Source organism: Argentina silus (genome assembly GCF_951799395.1).
Source record: "Argentina silus genome assembly, chromosome: 17".
NCBI lineage: Eukaryota > Metazoa > Chordata > Actinopteri > Argentiniformes > Argentinidae > Argentina > Argentina silus.
The window spans coordinates 10,872,013-10,893,582 of NC_139671.1; the positions used below are offsets into that span (position 1 = coordinate 10,872,013).

General features: G+C 42.7%; 1 protein-coding gene across 4 annotated transcripts in view; it reads left to right on the forward strand.

Moving 5' to 3' along the window:
* Positions 1 to 6,938: 6,938 nt before the first annotated feature.
* The window catches only part of tab2 (TGF-beta activated kinase 1 (MAP3K7) binding protein 2), a 31,071-nt gene continuing 16,439 nt past the window's right edge, over positions 6,939 to 21,570 (forward strand). For all 4 annotated transcript variants that reach the window (XM_083689223.1, XM_083689220.1, XM_083689221.1 and 1 more), the window contains exon 1: positions 6,939 to 7,157. The gene's annotated coding sequence lies outside the window, so the exon portion shown is untranslated. The remainder of the gene's footprint in view (positions 7,158 to 21,570) is intronic.

Below are 21,570 nucleotides of genomic sequence, written 5' to 3' on the forward strand. Positions count from 1 at the left end.
TCTGGCACACAGGTCCAGTGGATTAAAACAGCTTTCCCAGAACACCCAGTGTTTTCACAGAAACAAAACCAGCAGCTATTCAAAGGTTTTTTTTCTCTCTTTGTGTATTTGAAGTATAGTTAAAAAAGAATTGAGGATACATTAGATACTCTTTTAATGAATTTATAAAAATACTAAAACGAGGTGTCACGGTATTATTCTGTCAAAGCTCTAACAGGTTACAGTGGGGCAATAACTGTCAAACAGTTCCTATGCAAAATCAAAGAGAAAGCTTTCACTTGTTAAATTCTTCAATTTTACTACGAGAGCATGCATTTACTATGAGTCCATTTCAGAGGTTTCTTATGGTCTTGAAATTATTGGGATATCCATTCCTTTTGTGATTCTAATGTTGAATGCAGTTATTGAAGAAGGCATTCACTTTAGTCTTGTTTCTTACATCATTGTTAATTGCACTCTAAATTAAATATTGTATAAAAAAAGAGAGAAAAAAACAAATGCATATATGTGGATAGTAATCAATCATATTTATTATTTCCATATAATATGAATAATACCCATGTTTTAGTTCTTTCTCTGCCTTAATTCCTGTAGATACAGTATATAGAAGGGGACCTCTATCTAACAGAGCCTGCAATCGCTAAATGATCATTCTATCACAAACTTGCTCATAAACTCGATAGCTCATAGTTTTTAAAGTTAATTCTTCTCTATAATCAAATTTAATAATCATATCTAGTTAGATACTGGCCGTGTGATACAAAATAAAGTAGTGCACTGTCATGTTATCGTGTTACTGATGTACAATGGCAGTGACACATTTGCCGCTATTGCCCTTTTGCTGGTATACCTTTGCTGTGTCTTTGCTGGTATACCTTTGCTGTGTCTTTGCTGGTATACCTTTGCTGTGTCTTTGCTGGTATACCTTTGGTGTGTCTTTGCTCAGTGTGGTCATCTAGCCCCACTGCTACTTATTATGGGCTGTTTCTGTTCATCACTGTCAGTTCATAGTTCACACAGGCAAGTGGACTCACATCAGCGCCAATCCCCTCAGTTCTGTTCTGTAGGACTGAAACAAAGCATTTAAATGTGTGGACAGTGCCTTTTTTAAGTCTGAGTGTTCATCTTAAACGTTGCCATGAAAGCATATTCAGGATATTGATTTTCTTTTTCTTTTTCGTACGCCTTCTGTTATAGTGTGTTTGACATTTTTCCTGTATTTCGTTTCTTGTTTTTACGTAGTGTTTAACTGGGTATTCATAAAATGTGGCAGCAAGCGGCTAAATATCAGCTTTGAGTTTAATGTGTCCAATCTCTAATTTAAAGACTGCAAAACATACAATGTAAAATTATTTAGAATTTTGTCTTCTTATCAATATTGTCCTAACACATTGTTGAAATGCAGTTAGGTAAGTTTAAAATGGTGTACATAAGAACACATTTTAATAATTTGTCATTGAAACATATTGATACGATAATGATCTTTTAATGCACTGTTATTGCTGAAATATTTAGTGGTAAATCAAAAAGTATTTAATGTTTGTTTTTTAATGTCTTGTTTAGACACTAAAGATATGGCAGTTATATGAAAGTTATAGGCCAGACAATGCTCCCTTTTAAGGAGTTCTTCTGTGTGTGTAGATATTAACAGACACACGTTAGTACACATATGAATTGTAGTGCACCTCCTAGGCCTGTACCTTTTCACATTTACCCCTTTAGTAGTGTTGCATGTACCTATCTATTCCAATCCAAAACGTAAGCACTTATTGTCACCCTCTAAACAGTATGTTCAGACAGACAGACAGACAGACAGACAGACAGACACTCCATTTGCAAAGCGCTGCTGTAGTAATGCATGCCCATCATAATGCCTTTCAATGAAATGTTAAGTACTCATGTAATATGTAGCATGGTGCTCTGTCTCCCAAGATGAAGCTTATTTACCCCATGTTCCCTATTTTGAATGGTAATTTTGTTTAGGCTGTACTATGACAATTCTATTCTCATGGAAAAACTAAAATGTACACAATTGTTTTTTTTCACAGGCTCCATGGAATGTTGATCAGCGTGCTTTGCAGATCTAGGTGTCTGCCAACGCTAACACATTTTCTGTGTACTGTGTGAGTGTGAGTGTGAGTGTGAGTGTGAGTGTGAGTGTGAGTGTGAGTGTGCACACATAAGGTCAGAATACACACATGGCCTAAATGTAGTGTTTCCATAGCTTTCATTAGTAAAATTGCACAATGCAGGAAATAAAAAGAAAACACATTTATTCAGCTGCTTTTAGCTACATTGTCCTAATTTCACTGTACAAATGACTGTTAAATGAGAAAAAAGTCATGTATATTTATTTTATATCCTCTATTGTAATAAAATCTCTTTTGCTTCAGATTAAACTTTTCTTTTATCAGTTCCAAAGTGCTGAGTGTTTGCGTGAGAAGTGTGGGAGTTTCTACACTGATGTCTGCCTTGTTGTCATTGGGTCCTCTCCACTGGGCAGGTGGCACAGCCATTTGTATTGTTTAGTCTTTGTTTTAAGAGTAGTGGATTTATTTCGTGTAAACCAACATACTGCCTACTGAAAGATTCATTATGGCCACATACCTGCCAAAGCAGATATGAGGAAGAGGATACATGCTGTTCCCTCTCTTTGCCACATGGTGTCACCAGTGGGTACATTTGCCCCCCAGATTGTCCTATAACTGATACTGCGTTGCAAGTCTCCACCCTTTGAAATCTATGTAGTGGAGTGCACAAGGCCACACTTCAGGCTACGGTTAGATACTTGGAATGCAGCAACATAAACAAATTGCTATTACTTTACAGGGTCTTTTTTTTATAACACCATACATTAGTACAGTATGATTTAAGCAATATATTACTGATGTGAATGCAAATTTGTTATAGTCTAAGATTACTTTCATTAGCTGTAACCACAATTTCATCAGTTTTAATTGCACCAAAGGTTACATCAAGGTGCCCCTCCCAGGGTGAGTTATTGAGACACACTCCCCATACTCATGCACCATCACATGTTTGTGTACACATGAACACACACACACAGAAACACATACAATTGAACACAGTCCTGATGCCTTTAGACTCTCCAACACTGATCCCCTGGACACATGGGTCACATTCCACACATCCACAGCCTGATGAGCCTGCAGCTGGAGGCCCACATGGGACAGGCACAGACAGACAGTACAACACCTGTGTTATCAGCCCCAGAGGAGCGGAGAGGCCACTGCATTAGTGAAGGCCAAGATAAGGGAACCTCATGGACATCAGTTATGGATGAGGCCGCTGCTCTGAGGAATTGTCTGAAGGGCAAGGTCACACAGAGACCCTAGACCTTAAGTTTCCAAGCTACGCCGTTGGGAGAGATAATACAAACCCCTGGGGCCCAGCAGGGGGAATACCCCAGGGGTGAGATGCTGCTGGTGTGTGTGTGTGTAACTCCTTAGAGCTGGGATCGAATTTCAGGTGGCTAGGGGGGAGCACCCCGTAAGAATTGAAATATCAATGTGGCCCCCCAAAATTGAACAAATTATCTTCAATAGGCACCCCCAAAGTTGTTGGGCTCCCCCCAAGAGTCATGTATAATTGTAGTCCTGCCTCAGAGGCAGTTGTGTCTTCCATCAGCAAGCCTCCTCAGGTTGGGGAGGAATATAGTCTGATCCACTGAGGGTCAGGCTGACCGTGTTTAGGGAGTTGGAGATCTGTGTCTGGGTCTCAGCCCTTCAACCAATCCACTCTAAAGTTTACAGGCACACCACACTGCCTTGTGGGTAGCTCTGACAATAATAAAGCTAACACTCATTTGAACTTGTTCAAAGTTACACTGTGAATGTGTTGGTTTCAAGTGATAGAAACTGATAGAAACTGCCATATGAACGTCAGCTTTTAAGGTTATTTAAAACCTACTGAACCTTGAGAAATAATCTAGAAAAAATTGATGAAATGTGTTTTTTGCATGATTGTCAAGATCTATATTTGGCAATGACTTATTGCATTGGTATAACAGCACACCAGATGCTGACTAAATGTGTAATTGGTCAAAACAGTCAGATATTATCAGCACAAGTGACTCAACCACCTCCTCCCAGTTTCAGGCTTGGATTGTAATTGAGGAAATGCTGATCTGTTCCATCTTTCAGTACTTTGGTGGTTATTTGTAAGTGGATAAGAGGAGCTAATTCTTGCTGTATTAGTCCTTTTTGCGACCTGTTAAACGTGTTTTCATGGGTGTCAGTTTCTCTCTGCTCAGAATCTCCTGTCCTACATCCCCTCATGTTGCTGATGAGGAGAACCGACCCGCAGCTACTGCAAGCTAAATCCCCACTGTTGACCCGTAACAGGCCGTCCTCAGACCGTGAGAAAAGGGCCTCTTTTCATGCCAGGAATGTGGGTGGCCGGTCGGCCTTGTTTCCCAAGAACCCTCTCTGAGGAGCGCGCGGCATTGCATCAACACATGCAACGTTGTTACTTTGTTATTGACATACTGGTCTTCTTTTCGCATGAGTTGCACTATTTCCTCGTCCTCCTATCAAGTTGTCACTGTGATAATCTATGTGCTCCAGTACAGCGTGCAGAGGACAGTGGATTTGGTAACAGCGCAGAGTTCCTTATGAGATTCTGTGAAGCAATCTTCACTGTGACGTGAAGTAGGGTTACAGAGGCCACTTTCTTCCCTCTTGACCTTGGACTGTGTGGTGCCAAAGCACACTGTCCACCTCCACCCAACACAAGGCACTTGAAGAGGGAGACAAAGCTTCTGCTGGTGAAGAAATACATAATACGGTATGTTCCCATCCAACATGAGGTTAAGTCATTGGAAATTCTTGGGAACGTTTTTATGAAGAACCTTTTGCTGACTCACTCACTGCCTCCCCTTCAACATCCACACATCTCCTCACCCACCCCCCCATGTGTATCAGCCAGCGTTAACAGAAATGAATACTCTGGACTGAACAGGAAGGACAAGAGCTTGCTCTGTGTTGTCTGTTGTCTGCCTTTTCTGTGCTCAGGGGCATTTTAGCTCTGCTGGCTTCTCTTGCTTCACTCAGTCAGGAGGTCACAGTCTATCCAGATAGCAGGAGCCACAATGTGTATGTGTGTGTGTGTGCGTGCGTGTGTGTGCGTGTGTGTGTGCGTGTGTGTATGTGCGTATGAGTGAGCGAGTGAGTGTGTGTGTGAGTCACTGCATTACACAGACACATGAGACGCCATGTGTTTCCACCCAGTCCACTGAAGAACAAATGCGCCGTCCTTTTCACGAGAGGTTCCCGCAAGCGTCTGTTTTCTCACTTGCCCCATGTGTGGGTTAATGCAACAGAGCGAGAGACTTGGTCCACATCAATTAAGTTGTAAAAAACTTAAATGGGACACCTGTTTATGATGTCCTCACAGACAAATTCAACCATCCAATTTAACAGTGAGGGCAGACTAAATGACACAGAACAGCATTGGAGCAACCAGAAAGTGGAAACAGTAGTTGTACCCAAGACCTGTACAGCCTGCTCTACATACATGTGTTTACAATCTACCAATGGGAGGGTGACACAGGGGATGATGTATTGGGTGTGGCTCCTGTCCTGTCATAGCTGCCCATCAATGTATGCCAATGTAGTGACTGTGAGAATGCTGCTGTTTGCACATGTCTGAGCACTCCCCCACAAAGAGATATTTGTTGATTGGCCAAAGTGACCCGAAATGAATGAGCCATACAAGCCCACTGACCTCCTCCTCACTCCCTCATGTCCTCATTAGCCTTGACGGGTACAAGACATTTTAAGTCCTATGTTCCCAGTTCAATTGGGAGAGAGCTGACATGACATCAAAGCAGTCGGTTACTGCAAATGGTTTAATTCCAGCTCTAAGAGTGTTGCACTCACACTGGCTTTATTTATCCAGGTAAGTGTCATTGAGATAACATCTATTTTACAAGAGAGACCTGGTCCAAGATAGCAGCGAGGGCAACCAGTGTTGCAGACAAATTAAATAAATTACACAAGATACACATACACTAAAAAGTGCATACCAGTACACACAGAAAACATACATGTTATTGATATGGACAGAAGAAATACACATACATAAAAGGGATGAAAAAAACAAACTGTAATGTAACTTGAAGCATCACTAGTTACAGAGTAGATAGTGTGTATGTTGAAATACATTGATTAACAAACTCATATAGGGAAAAACACACTGTCTTTACAGTAGGTCTCCCTCCCCCTAGGTGCTCCTCTCTTCAGGGGAAACAGGACTGACCACCCACATGACAATCCCGACCTCCCAGCTCCAATCCTTAGAGGAAGCTGCTTAACAGCTGAAACATGCAGCTCTAGACCTTATTCCCCAGTAGTAACCCTGGATGCCAATAAGATTCAATAAATCACTTTTAAAGTATTTTCTATTGTCTGTCGGACACTCGTTGATTACATTATAGTTTGTAATTACAAGTACATAAAGCCTTTATAAATATCATTAGATAGTTATGATAAATTGAACAATTGATTTGAGATAATTATATAACAATAATAATTTCTTTCTGTTTAATAATGAGATATTTACAAATAATCATAACTGATTATCATCATTTCTGCGTTTTAATAATTTGACATAATTATACCTTCCTCTGCAGTTTCAGACACTATCAAACACAGACATCAGCATTCAACCCCACCTGTATTCCTCCCACACGTCTGTTGATAGTTTCCATTCCAACAATATTACCAGAAACTTCCCTGTCTCCTCGGCAGTGGCTTGAGCAATCATACTTCCATTCTCCTAACATAACTTTCCCTTCCATGGAAAAAAAAAATTGTCTCGCGATAGGCGCTTGCTTATGCAGCCGCCATATTCTGTGACAGTATTTTGATTCGTATCTGTTGGAAGTAAGAAAAGAAAATAAGGGGGGAGTAGAGGGGGTAAAAAGAAGAGCTGTCAAAAGAATTCCCGTGTCTCTGAAACAGCGGGGGGCTGCGGTAAAGCCCCCATTAGAGAGTCAGAACAGAAGACCTGGGTGCCGTTAAATCTCCGTCTGCTTAGTCCCCCTCTCCGCTTTTCTTTCAGCACCACGGCCCTGTGGAGATTCGGTGGCTGTGTCTCGGGTGTTGAAGGTGGCCCGGGGAGCGGCGGCGGAGACGGTAAGCGAGTGCCTCAGAATAGGCCCAGAAGTGGATAAAGTTGAAGTTTGCTCACTGAAGATGAAAATTAGTTCTACCAACCTTTCCTCCCAGCATGTTCGAATAATATGTGAAACTCCACATTCGCACTGTCAAAAAAACGAAGGAGAAAAAACGTTGTCGGCTTTTCAGGTGTGAAAAAGTTTTTTGACTGCACTGCAACTGGTATTTCGAGCTTTTTAATGTGTGCGAATGTCTGTGACCAGCATAGCTAAGTAGTGTTGACATATTTTAATGAATAATATGATTTATGTACGTTGCATTTAGTAGACCTAAATTTTAAGCTGACGTGCATGTTTTGTAGCTCAAGCTAAAGGCTATGGCTACATTTTCCATTGAGGATTCGCAAATCGTCGTGATAGTAGTAGGCTATAAGTGCACAGCGAAGTTTTAGCGCAGTCATCAATGTGTTATTACAGTGTAATAACAACATTATCAAATACGTTTAAATGTGTATTTGGGTAGGCCTAGCTAATAGTTTTCAATTTGTCATAATTAGCTCAGTAGCTTACAGTTGTCGAGTTTAACGCTGGTAACTGGTTACTTATTGTATCATTTTCGGACTGCGTCCTATACTTCCTAAAAGTAACATATTTTTGTGTGTTACTATGTTGCGTACAAATCTGCTTGTTACACATGAATTACATCCCACCCTCTGTCTGGAGTGGGCCTCCTCGAATATTGCTTGCCCTGAGTGTGAGACGTATTGGGAGTTCCGAATGGCATAGCACAGGCCCGACCTAAGTAGGCTAATCGAGGGACTCCTCCTGTGAATCGTATATGAATTGATGCAGGAATTACCTGGATGAGTCTTTGGCAATAATATTATGCTCTAGTACTTCCTACAGATTATTATTTTTTACCGATTTTCACACATCCAATCAGCTAGGCTATAGATAGGCCTGTGCTTATTATATGTTATTACTATCCTATTATATGTAAGATAATATATTTCATTTGTAATGGTTTGTTAATGCTATGCTTATCTCTCAGTGAGTGAATGCTGTCACTTAGCTTGACCATCTAACTTGCAGACCAGTCTTGTGACCTATGTATTAAATGTCCCTGAAGGAGTATTTAAGATGATACGTTTGACAGCTCTAAGTGTGTAGGTGGAGGGCAGCATGTGTGGGGGTAGGTTTAACACAACATTACTAACTTCAATTTTAATTTCACTCACCCACTGTTAACATACATTTCCTTAGCCTTCGCTGTTTGAAGTATTGGTCCCTGTCCTTATCTTTGAGTAAAACTGAAAGTAGGCCTGTGTTGTTCATAGCTTACTCTATTGCTCAATGGCTCTGTGTAGATGTGATTTCAAAGACATTGTTTGGAATATGATTCCTCCCACCTCCCTCCATGCAATTTCACGGATATACACAACAACACATTTCACCATGCACAGCAGTCATCTCTACAACAGACCTGGGTGAAATACATCGTCTTGCACAAGTCACTTGTGTTTGTTGATTTGGTATGCCTGGTATAATGGAACCAATGGAATAGTCTCAAAATGCTAACTCCAAGCTAAATCAAGCACTCCTCACATACAAGTATTTTACATAATTATGCTTATGGCCGAAGTCGATATGCATAGGCCTACAGCTTTTGTTGTATTCATGTTCCTACAGACTTCCAATATTGATCTTTCAACAACATGGCAGCACATTGACAGTCAATTTAGAGAATAGCCTGGTTGTAAGTGCATTTACTGTACTACTATGGTTCAGAATCACTTCTCTATTGGTTTCTAAAAGGGTTGTGTTGGTGTTGCTGATGGTGGTGGGGGTAGTGTATCATTCATTAGCAGCTTGTGCCTGTCTTGACTTGCAGTCAACATTGCACTTCCTGACCAATAAGCTGCCATGGCCAACTGTTTATAGGTGCAGACCCCTAACTGAAACCATGTGTGCCTGTAGCTGGGCAAATATGTCGCTGGGAGGGCCTGCTGATTTGCCACTCTTTAGAGAGTGGGGGCTATGGTTGGGTTTCTATGGTTTCCCTGTAATCCCTGATAAATGCTTGATAAATGCTTATCAGGGATCATACAGTTGCTGATTCTGTTTTTGTTTGGCATTTATTTAGGAAGTAGTGCGGTGGAGCCTGTTTCTTTGATGACTTGGCATTTTTCAGTGTGAATGAAGGAAGAGTAAACATTTAGGTCTAGAGCCTTAAGTGGGTTTATCAGAATGAAGTTCAGGGCCTTTTATTGTTAGTTTTTGTTTGAAAGCTTGTAGTCGAAAGACATTTCCCTCCCCGCTCAGTTGTGGTTTCAGAATGTGCTGTTTGCAAACACACACATTGGACAAGGTAGATTTCAACAAATAATATGCCTAAGCTCTAGTGTGCTGTTTGATTTCATGCGCTAATCGTCAGTTACAACCTGCTGTTGTGTGCAAGGCAGGCAGGGTGCTTCAAAAATGTTATGGTTAGGGCCTAGGCCTAATTATTACCAAGACTGGAGTGGAATCCTCTCTCTTGAAAAACCTGTTTTCGGATTTATCATTTGCACAACAACCCCTTGCCAGTGGGAGGGAGGCTGTTTTTTCGACTAGGGGAGGGATAATTATATGGGAGGGTAAGCTTGAGTACAAGTGCTTGTTGTTTGGATCAACAGTACAGAGGTAATTTAACCGAGGAAATTATGTTGGCTTCCCTTCCTTTCTGTCAGTCACACTCACAGCATTGTGTTAATTTGAGTAGAGCATTTGTTCTGTTCCAGCTCATAGTTCTTTCAGACACTAACTATCAACACACTAAAGTAGTTGATAGATCTTAAATGTTACATTATAACTAGTAAGTGGATACCTTCAGTGTTTATTGATTGGTTTATATATTGATTAATTACATGTGGCCTTATTTGTATTTGAGCAGTGAGCAGTAGAAGGATAGGCTACATGACATTATGCCCACTGCAGCAGTCTCAGGAAGGGAGCCTCTCAGTTGTAACCCTCCCCCACCCTCCTGTGTGGCTGTCAGGAAGAGAGGCTCTCATTGGAACCCCCTCCCCCTGTTAGAGCTCTCCTCTGACTCCTCAGCTTCCAATGGAATCCTCCATTTCACACGGTGCACTTTCAAGTTCAGGGGTCGTTAAATTGCATACATTGAGTAGAACACTGGAAAGTATAGGGTAAGTTAACTCCACCATTAGGCTAGAGCCTAGTTGTGATACTCTTTGAATTTCTGAGTCATTTTTTGTTGATAAGGTTATTGTCACATTGTTGGAATACCACTGTTGTGCATCTGCAGGGTCTCCTGCAATCTGTCGGGATCTGACCACTTGAAGTAGAGTATAGTTTTTTACTGGCAATTATTTTGGAAAACATTTTCTTTCACAAGATTGTAACTTTGCATAAAGGCAAAACATGCACACTGTTGTTACACCACCCTGCATTTGACTAGTAAGAGAGGGACATGTGATGCTAAAGGGTTTATGATAAACATGGGAAATAACACTATAATAAGATAAGAGTTTGTGAGTTATGTCCTCACGGTGGCAGTGGAAATTGTTCATCACAACTGTTCCATTTAAACCATGTAATGAAGTTAGCTCTGACTTTGAAAAATTATAACCTTTGCAGAGCATCATTTTCTTCTTCTTCTTTTGCTTGAATTGGACAAGAAGAAAGGCCTCGGTCATCATCAATAGTGGCCCGGTTCCACTTGTGTGACTGGGCACATATAAGCACACTGACAGGCAAAGGGCCGTCTCTGCTGTCACTTCTGACATTTACTTCATGTGCCTGTATCACATATTTTCTCTGTCTGACGCAGGCAACACACTCTTTATTTTGACCTTATGGTTTATTGTGTTCCGCATGCAGATAGGTGAATAGGTCTAGTTAAACGTGTCAGATACTGTATAGTCTCGTGGGGCCAGAGGCTTATTGTCTTCAAACTGAGTAGAAGGATTGGGAGGGACATGCACGCGTGAAGGATATCCGCCTGTCGTTATTTGTCCTCTGATTCTATCGTCAACATCTTCCTGACACAAAAGTAGTCACTAACGTAGAGGCTTGCCGATGTTCCAAGTAGCTGATTGATTTCTAGAGAGTGCAATTTCCACCTTCATTCTGAGCCGCCCACCTACCCAAACTTGTGATTTGTCGGTAGAGGTGTCTGTCTGTAGAAGACCCTCCCCGGAAGAATTTTTTTTCTCCTTTCTCAAAATTCTCAAAAGCTGGGTCCATTATTTCCAGCCGTGCTGCATTAGCCGGTACGGATGGTTCGAGGCTATGTCATATAAGTTGATGATTTGACTTTTAGGACGTTGCGTGAGTTCACATTTTATGTCTCTTTGTTTTCGTTTTTTGTGTGTATGACTGAACTTGTTTCACCCCTCTGTGTATCTTACTTTGGCGCAAAGGATGCCTGATTTGCTGTTTAATGCACATGCTGCTGTTGTCAGCTGAATTGGTGAGGGTGATATTAGCTTTTAGCAGATTGATAGTGAGTAGGCCTAGACCTAACTGTAGTCACAAAGTATTGCTTAAAGCAGAAACAGTATTATTAAAAGTAAGCTAAGTCTAGAATTTTCTATGCAGTGGCATTAGGCTATTTTATTCTGCCCTTCGTTGCTTACTGTAAGTATTGTAATGCTATAGGCTACATGAAGGTTTCAGTTCCACTTTGTCTGTTCTGTTTTCATGAGTGCTCAACAGGCTTGTGTGCAGTCAAAGGTATTATTATACCTGTTAGTGTCTCTTGCCTCAGGAAATGGGAGAAGAAGCATGAACCACATCCTATTGTGAGACTGTGTGCCCTTGCCCAACCCAGTCTCCAAATGAATGCGTTCTGTGGGATCGCTTCTGCAGATCTAAGAATACGTTCTATGTGAACTATATACTGGTAGCTATACTGGCAGGTAAATACGAAAGGCAGAACGCTGCATAATGAGGTTGGTGGGGTGGTGGAGACATGAACCGCCCGCCTTGCAGTCCGAATGTTGCTGGTTCTAATTATGCTTGGGTGCTAATTGGTGCTAATTCTTGATAATTATTGTTGCTTATGCTAATGTTTGCTAATGCCTTCCCCTGACAACTTACCCTAACCGTAACCACTCAAAGTTAATCCCTAATACTGCCTAACCGCCACGCAAGTCCTAATTCCCCTAACTCTCAGTAGCATATCTTGCAATTCACGTAACTCTCACGCAACGTATCTTTATTTTTGTACGTATCTTACAGCACCACACGTGGTCACGCTGGTATAGCCAGATAACATGTGCCCACAGAACATATTATTTGGTCTGCAGAAGCAATCCCCCTGAACGTATTCCTTTGGAGACCATGTTGTCCTTCCCCCCTATCCCCAAACAAACATGCAGGCATGCACGACCACACTCATACACACACCCCTTCAGAATAATTGTCATTGCTTCTTTGGAACATCAATCTCAGTTCTGGCGAATTTCCTATCTTCACTGTACTTTGGAAGCTTAAGATGTTTGTCTATAGTCCAGAATGTCTTTCATTAGGCCTAGTTCTAACATAGCAGACCATTGCCCCTGTCCTCTGAAACCCTGAAAATAGTTCAGTAATAGTAGATTGTTCAGTGAATTAAATGTTCCCAAAATAACCGTCCCCAGTAACACGACCAGTAAATCTGCATTGAAAACAGCAGAATAATTAAAGAGCAGCTTTTCCTGCTAATGAAGTGTTTTTTTTTCAAGTTTCCCTTGCTGCAGGAACTCTGCTATGAAATAGGATAGTAGCACAACCATCAATTAAAGGAATATAGGAGAGCGCCTCAGCTGCCTTTCTTTGGATGTAGCATTTAAACTAATTAAAGCCAGATCGGCCCGTGTGTTAAACAGGGATATTTGGAGAGACAGCAACGCAACTTTCTAGACACTTGAGCATTGTTAGAGAAATGCTGTTTTTGTACACTCAGAGCAATGATTTTCCTTGCTTCCTTTTTTGAACAAGTGGTAAGTCGAGGGATATACAAGTGAGACTGGACATTAGTTTGTGATTCTGCATGGTAGCCATTCTGTCCATCTGATGATTTGAATGACAGAGGCTACAGGAAGACAGAGGAGTAGTGATCATAACCCTCTAACAATGCACCGTGGGATTGAGGAGGCAAGCATATCCTGCCACAATGTCTGCTGTGACATACAAACACTTCCTCAAGTCAGGGACAGTTCCGATAACCACCTCAGCTTTCACTCTCACCAGCTTGTGCTCCAGTTTGACTTACATAGAAGAGGAAACTCCCCTTACGCTGAAGAGACAATGGTTGTACAGAAGATGCTCTCTGATCTCTGGTCCTCGTGAACTAAATGAGGTGTCTACTTAGGCCCAGTTGTAGTTTCAGTCAGTCAGTCAGTCAGTTGGTTCCTCTTGCATATGCTATCCCATCACTGTGTAGCTCATGGTGTGCAGTAACATAGGCCAATCACAATACATACGTATTTATCTCTATGGTCATGGTGGGCACCCTTCCCAAGCTTGATTTTTACCTTTGACAGCATCCTGATGGAGGTCTGACCCTGTATCATGGCAACAGGTGATATTGACGAGATGCTTCTGGTGTCCGTCTCTCACTGCGATGTGTATCCGCAGTCAGGTCTACTTAAATTAAAGCCCAGCTACACCAACGACACTCAAGACAACATGCCGGTGGTGCAATCTCAGAGGAAATGGGACTTTCAGTTTGTATTTATTTTGAGGTGAGAGGGCCAGGAAAGCCTTGAAGGGGAAGAGTGGAGATAGCGGTGACCAAGATAGATAGGATGGTGCTGGCGGAGTCTTCTGTCTGACGTGACAGTGAAAGGTTTGGAGGGGTGTAGCTAGCTAGCACCTGATAGCGGACACGGATGATGGCTTCCTCTGCGGGCAGCTGACTGCACATGTTTCTGTGAGTAGCCCACCCCCACCCTCCTCCCCGTGTAGGCTAGGTCTGACTCTGCACCAGCAACCAGACTCTGCATCTGCATCTGCATCTACACCCCGACCCCCCCCCCCCCCCCCCCGCAAGCTACTGTTTCTGAGATGAGACATCAGCCCTGATTTACTCATATTTGTCTCTGTTAAAGTGATGCAGGCGGCCATCCAAATCCACAGGAAGAATGCAAAACAGTGGAAACAATGAGTGAAAAATGGAAAGATAGCCTCGACATTGTTGCTGCACTTTGGTCCCCATTGCACAGTGATTTGACCACTAAATGAGGTGCTGCAGTAATGAATAACCAGACGTTTTTACTTTTCCACATGATACTATTCAGTTTATGAGAGACCTTTTTTAGCAAGAGTGTTTTTGTTCAGCCCTGCCAAATACGAAAGACAATAATGCATTTTCTTCCAATTAGTCAGCATATTGAGTTGACCTACATGTTAACTTGTTTTGAGAGGTTTGGGCCAGATATCACTAGACTGTTGTCTTATCACTGCTCTCAGTATCCTGTGGGTAGATTGTTGCCCTGTGTCCCTGCAGATTCCTTCTGGCTTCCCTTGCAGACAGAGCTGGTCTGGTTGTGTTATTCTGTGCTGTTTTTTACTGCCATGCAGAGAGTGGGACTGCTCTGTCCTTCATCATTTCTCCCACAGTCTGCTGATGGTCTTTCATCTCTCAGGTTTTTACACATTAATGATGTGAACTGGCTTTGATCTGGTGGCCTGCAGCACTATCAGCACAGTGTGGGCCTCAGGCTCCCCCTCTCTCTCTCTCTCTCTCTCTCTCTCTCTCTCTCTATTTCCCCTGCTCTCCCTCTTCCGCTCTGACTCTGAAAACATACTGTATTGTCAGGGTGTGGTGGACAGTCCACGCAGTTGAAATGCTTTTGTTTGTTGTGGTTTTGTATGGCTTTGCCAAGGGCAACTGACTGTGGGTCTATCTCTTTTTCTGAAATTCTTGCAGCAGTAGCGGTCTATTAAATTACATTTGGCGATGTTTTGCAACTCTTGCATCTTGAACACAACCTCCTGAGCCTCGGGGAAGAAAACAAGCCTTACTTCCCATTGAGCTTGGAGCTGATCTCTTTTTTCAACATAGATTGCACAACAGCACTGCAAACGTACACAAAAGTAACACCTCCCCACTTTGCAGAAAGATCTGAATGACTTTTTTCAACGTAGGGAAAAACTTTTTTTTCCCAGAAGTACCTACAGTGCTACTTTCAAGAGGGGCATGCTGGGTAAAGGCTTGTTAAGGTACTAGACATGGGCCACAGTGCTGGGTGAGAGTGGGCTTTTTCAGTTTTTCCCAGCTGTCCGAAGCCTCCTTTGTTTTGGTCTTTTTGTCCGTTTCCTTGTTCCTTGTCACTGATCCATGGAAACTTCTCTTGACTTTGAAGCTAGAGAGGGGCAGAGTTGGGGGAGGGGGGGGTCACTCTGGAAGACCCCCACCCCCTCCGCTACCTTCCTCTCTACCCTAGGCCCCACAATGCCCTCTGGCCTCTCAGTCCCACCGGTGTCCCCCCCCCCCCCCCTCCCCGTCCCTACTCCAGGTTAAAGATGTCACAACAGTGTGGTTGGTGCTGAGCTGCGTTGGGTTATTCCTTAGAGGAATGCGCTGCCATGGGTCCTGGTGGTGTGTGTGTGTGTGTGGTTTGGCTGCTGTCTGTGCTGCGGATCAGGCCTGGCCGCCGCTGGCATCCTCTCAGGCACACCTGTCAGTGCCAGTCTGGGCAGAGCCGGCACTGTCCCCCCCGTCCTCTGTGGGCACCAGACACACACAACACAGGGGGCCACAGTGGGACAGAAGAACGGGAACATTTGCATTTCATGTTTTAATACCGCCACTCAGCATCCATGGCCATTCAGGCCATTTTGTAGACATCATGGACAGTAGACTTCAGCAGAACGGATATACAGTTATTACAGTTATTGCACAGTCTTTGTTACACCTGGGAAAACCTAGGCTCATAAAGGACCTACTGTTAAGCTAATTCTAGATAATCATCATAGGATGTTTTTACAGTGTTACTCATGATTTGATTAGATAGTCATGACATTACTGTACCAGGTTACATTGCAGCTCATTTACAGTGATTGGGTGAAAAAGTTCCACAGTGAGACAAGTATGACTAGAATGTTTTGAGAGGGATGGAATAGGGTGGCTTTCCACCAATGGCATTCTTGTTGCGGAAGAGTCACGTGACTTGGCTGCCATTTGTCTTTTGGTTGGCCTCAAGGTGGGGAATAATACTCCTAGCAGCTGTGGAAAGCATTTCCGGCGTAGGGTTTTCTCCTTAGCGGAGCACATGGAGGTCCTGCGATACACTAAAGCAAGCGCTCCTGTGGTAATATAAACTGGAGATATCCACAGGCTTCACAGAGGGCTTCCTCTCTCAGTGTGCGAGGACCCATTTACACCCAGTGCACTGCTGTAAGGTGCTAGAATGAGCCCAAGCCACAGGGAGAGATGGTACTAATTAGGGTTGGGCGGTATAACGGTATCCTGTGGGATTTGAAAATGCCCACCGTGGTTTTTTTCAATACCCTCAAAACATTTCTGCTCCATTATCTATCAAACTGGCAAATTAAGCGCTGTTTGTCAATTCACAATGTGTAACCACTGTCTGAGAAAGAATTACAATATTTCACCTTCAGGAGTGTAACTTTTGGGGTGTTGCATGTGACCCCTTCCATCGAAGAGAAGGAGAAATGAAAAGATGACTAGTGCTCATGACTTGGTCTGCTTGGCTGCTGTATGGCAACATTTAGGGTTCTGACCTGACGATAAAAGAGAGCCTGCAGATTTGGACGAGGTTATTTGCAAGATTTGCATGAAAAGATGACGGCCAGAGATGTCAACACTAATGGGAACTAATCTACACCTCGCACCTCAAACTGAAACACCCATTAACAGCTGCACGGATGGATATCTGTCTGGATCAAGTGCTGCTGTCGGGTTCACACAGCTATTCGTTGACAACAGATATGTGGTCGTCAACTAACATGACGCCATACATGTCGTTAACCATCCACTTTGTCACACCCGACTGTCAAAATGTTTCCAGAAGACCACAACATTGTTGATGCGCTCTGCGGGGCACTATTTATTAGATGCGAATAAACTCTCGGCCGTAACGACTGACAATGCTGCTAACATTGCAGCCGCCATCAGGGCCCTGAATTGGCTGTGGCTCAGCTGTTTTGGCCACAACCTCAATCTGCCGGTGACAAACGCATTGCTGGACCAGAGGCAACGGACAGAGCGGGCCCTCACAGTCTGCTGTGCCGTTACCGCCGTGCCGTTCAAATTTGAGGCCGGTATAAAGGTGTCAAAAAAAAATGGATACCGCCCAACCCTAGTAGTAATAACCTGCTGGCTATGTGCTGCTCTAAAGAGCGTGGTAATATGTTGTAAGTGTATTTGGTAAGGCAGTAAAGGGTGAAGATTTGCCTTTGCATACCTCGCAAATCAGTGGTGAATGTCCTGCAGCAAGCAGCTTTGTTGTTTGGTTCCACTGCACTATGTGTGTGCATGTGTGTGTGCGTGTGCGTTTGTTGACAACAGTACCACGGTTTTCAACTCACTGGGGAGTTTTGGTCTTTTACATTGTTTCTATAATAACAATCCTATGTTCTGAAATACAAAGGATTGCTTATGTTTTGTAGGAAATATTGGGTGTGATCTTGTCAGGGCGAAGGCATGCTCTCTGTGCGTGCCTGCATTGTTGCGCCATCCAAAGAGGTGTGTGACTTCCTCTTGTAGGTGTGGCTGTGGTATGGGATTGACAAGGAAGTTATGTCTGGTATTTATGGCTTTTTGCATGTTGTATTGTGATCCCAAGGACAGGGCATAGTTTGCTTTGAGACACCTCTCCAAGGCTTTAACCCTGGCTCTATGGCATACTCTTAATACAGTCATGAAGATGTTACTCAAGGGACTATACTTAATTGTCTGTTTCTATTGCCACGGGTGCACGGTTCTCTTAAGCTTCCCTTCTATAGTAATATCATGCCCTTTGCACAAGTGCCTTGATGCTAAGCTAAGGCTACAACACTGAGTTCCCAAGCTTAGTGCCGAGTGATCCCTCATGAATCGGTCAGTGCGAGAGAAGGCTGCCTCTTAACACCTGGAAGTAGTACCAGGGGGTCGTATCCATGGTTCTCCAGCCAACAAATAATCTGTGATTGTGAATCATGTAGTGGAGGAATCTGTTGCTAGGCAGAGGGCCAGTGAAGCTGAGCAGCCTTTGAAACTCCTGTCGGAAAATCTATCAGAACCAACTGTTTCAGAACCCCCCCCCCCTCCTGCTCCTACCCACCCACCCTTGTCCTCCTAACCCTCACAGCTATCAGATCGGTTTTCACATACTTGTGTGTTTCCTTCAACTGACCACTGTCTTTCTTTGTGACATGACAAGCGGTCGCATTGTGCTGTTCAGTGTTCACACATTCTCATAGATTTTTGTGGGTATTCACCAGACTCAAAGCTCAATGCACAATGAATTTGGGTGTTCTGACCAGCTACTCTCCTGTATGACATACTGTACTGATCGTATAACACTTTAATTAAGCAAGTTTCGTGTTGGCCTACTTCAGTTTTGACTGTCAAATGTACTAACCTATACCTATATTGTGTCCAGAGGTGTTGAAGCACTGTCCTTTAACCCCCCCCACTATGAGGTCTCCCTCAGATAGTGTGTCAGGGGACAGGAGCACCACTGTATGTGGGGGGGGGGGATGGTGGAGATGGTAGTGTGAGGGGGGGAGAGACTGCTGACTCCGGCTGCACAGTCCAGCTCTCTAAATTCACCGAAAATACTTCCATCTCTCTGGTCTCCTCCCTGAAGCACTCAACAAGGCCCATGTCCTCCGCTCCCACTTTCTCTCAGTGTTAAACTCCTATTGTTCTGCCCTTCGTACCCTACATCGTTTTGAGTGCGACCGTATAGTTTTCTCTCATGATAAAACCAGCATTGGTCTAAGAAGCTGTCCAAATATAACAGGGTTCCGCACAGACTTCCGTGGTGGAAATAATAAATAATAATATGTGAAGCAGAAAGCGCTTCATAAAAAGAAGCTATTCAGCATTTGGTCCCGGATCCTGCTGACTGGGCTATGCTGTGATGTAAAGTGATCAGTCATTGTATTGGTCCAGTTCTCTGCCCGACTCTTGGTCTAGTAGTTACTACTAGTGTATTGGAATTAGCCTATGTCTATACATTACAACAAGAATGTGGCAATGCCATCAAGTGAATGCTAACTATTTCAAAAGCTCTACCGCCAAACATCATAGCATACTGACCTAATAAGGTGTGAAAGTAATGTCGGCCTACACAGTCTTACATTCTGCAAGTAGTCCAGTATGTTCAAATGTTTTATAGTTCTAACTCTTGAAACATAGCCTAGGTCATGTATCATTCTCATGTCTTAGTTTGGAAAGCTCTCCAATATGTTATACCTGTTAAATTGGTCTTGAGTTGGGGCTTGTCAAAAGGCAATGAATGTTTCAACAATGTAAGAGAAACATTGTGTCCTCAGGATTGTTGCTGCTACATTCTATGATCACATGTTCATTTTCACTCAGAAGATTGTTCACACCCTCTTTTTTAATTTCAAACTTTCTTGGCAGAAACAAAACAAAAAGATTAGTGGTTTAGGATAACGTTTTTCTTGTTGCTGAAGTTTCTATTTTAAGCTTTCGACTGTGGTCTTGACATATAATGCCTTGAGGCAAGGAGGAGGGGGTCCACAGGAATAAGGAGCATTGAGGCCACACTCCTGCAGAGGTGGAGGAGTGTTGCACAACCTCTCACCAGAGCTCTGCACTCTGGAACACACACTTGCCCTGTGTTTTTAGGCTTGATGAAATGGCCACACATTTGGACGACGTGAAATTAGATCTTTTTTTTCAATTAGTCTTTTTTTTTCCATTACCAATGGTACAGATATGGTTTAGACCGTTGGTAGACTGCACACAATGATATTAATGTGAAGGATGATATGACCAAATCAGCCTATGATGTATAAAATGTTATAAAGTGGGCTCCTTTCAGACAAGTTCTATTGTGAAATGCTGAAATCTGTTGATAATGCATATCGCAATGACAATGTGCCTAACTGTACAATTTACCACAGTACATTTAGCAGTAGATGTAGCCTACTGCTTTTCTATTAGGTGGGAACCTTTCCCATTCTGAAGATGATTCACAATGTCTTCACTGACAGCATGCAAGCAAAATCTGTCCATGTCTTGGGATTGCCTTTGAAGAAAACTTGCGATGTTGACTCAAGTGAGGAACTATTGAACTGTGTTACTGTTCGACACCAGCTGGTGGGACTTAGGAGAGAATAATGACATGGATGGTAGAATTACAGATGTCAGTCTCTTGACTTGCTTTTGTGTCTGTGAATTCCTCCCATATGTCCATGCCACAGATTACTGCTATTATGCCTATTTCTTTATCCATTCTGTACCTCCTCTTCTAAAACATTTTCAGAGACTGAAACATTCTTCTTTTTACAGAAGATATTAGAATAGTGGTTTTAACAAACAGTATTTAGAGAGGATTGCCTGAAATAGATTTTTTGATAGCTGTTATTGGAGGTTTTTATGGGATTATGACTTTTTCTCTAATACTGTTTGAAGGGATGGAAATAAACAAAGCAGTCTGAAGTACTTACTCATACATTTTTATTGCGGAAGCAGAATTATGAATCGAATGTACCCTATATAATTATGAACATAAATTCAGTTTGGCAGGGCGTGTTGTGTAATGGCATTCTAGATGGTGTAGTTTTTAGTGATCAGTCCATGAAAAGCTTCATTGTACGTCTCGTCACTGTTTGGCTTGACTGCCGTGACGGCAGGAGATTGGATGCCATCATTTCAAAAGGATAAGTAGATGTAGGTGTTTTTTGATGTCTTGGAATCTTAAACGTGGTGTGTTTTGCTGTTGGCTGAAAGCATCCATGTGAAGTGCTTCAACACCAGTCAGCCTAGTGATTGTGTGTTGATTGGTGTGCGTGTAAATACAGTATGCGCAACGTTCTCTTCAGTTCAGAAGTAATGTTGAACATTCTCACCTCTTGGGTTCCTTGCCACAGTCATGGCACCAATGCAGAGTAAAAACCACCCCATGATGCAGAGCAATGCCTTATTTACGACCGCTCTGGCAGAGATGCTTGGAAATTACGCCGGTGTTAAATGTTAATTTCATTTTTCTGTCAGTAATTCCACTAATGTAGACCAGATGCGTCCTGTTGACTGTGCATTTGTAAATTGACTTGAGTTTATTTATTTACTTCTAATGCTCCACATAGCTTGACTGTGCAGAGTAGATATGGTGGCTACCTTTTTTATGGGTTCTCTTTGTTACTAGTTGGCCTTGGTTGTTTGTTATCTGTTTGTATGTTGGATACCTCATTGTAGGCCAAGATGTCTCCCATACGTACGTTTTGCTGAATGAATTAAGTAC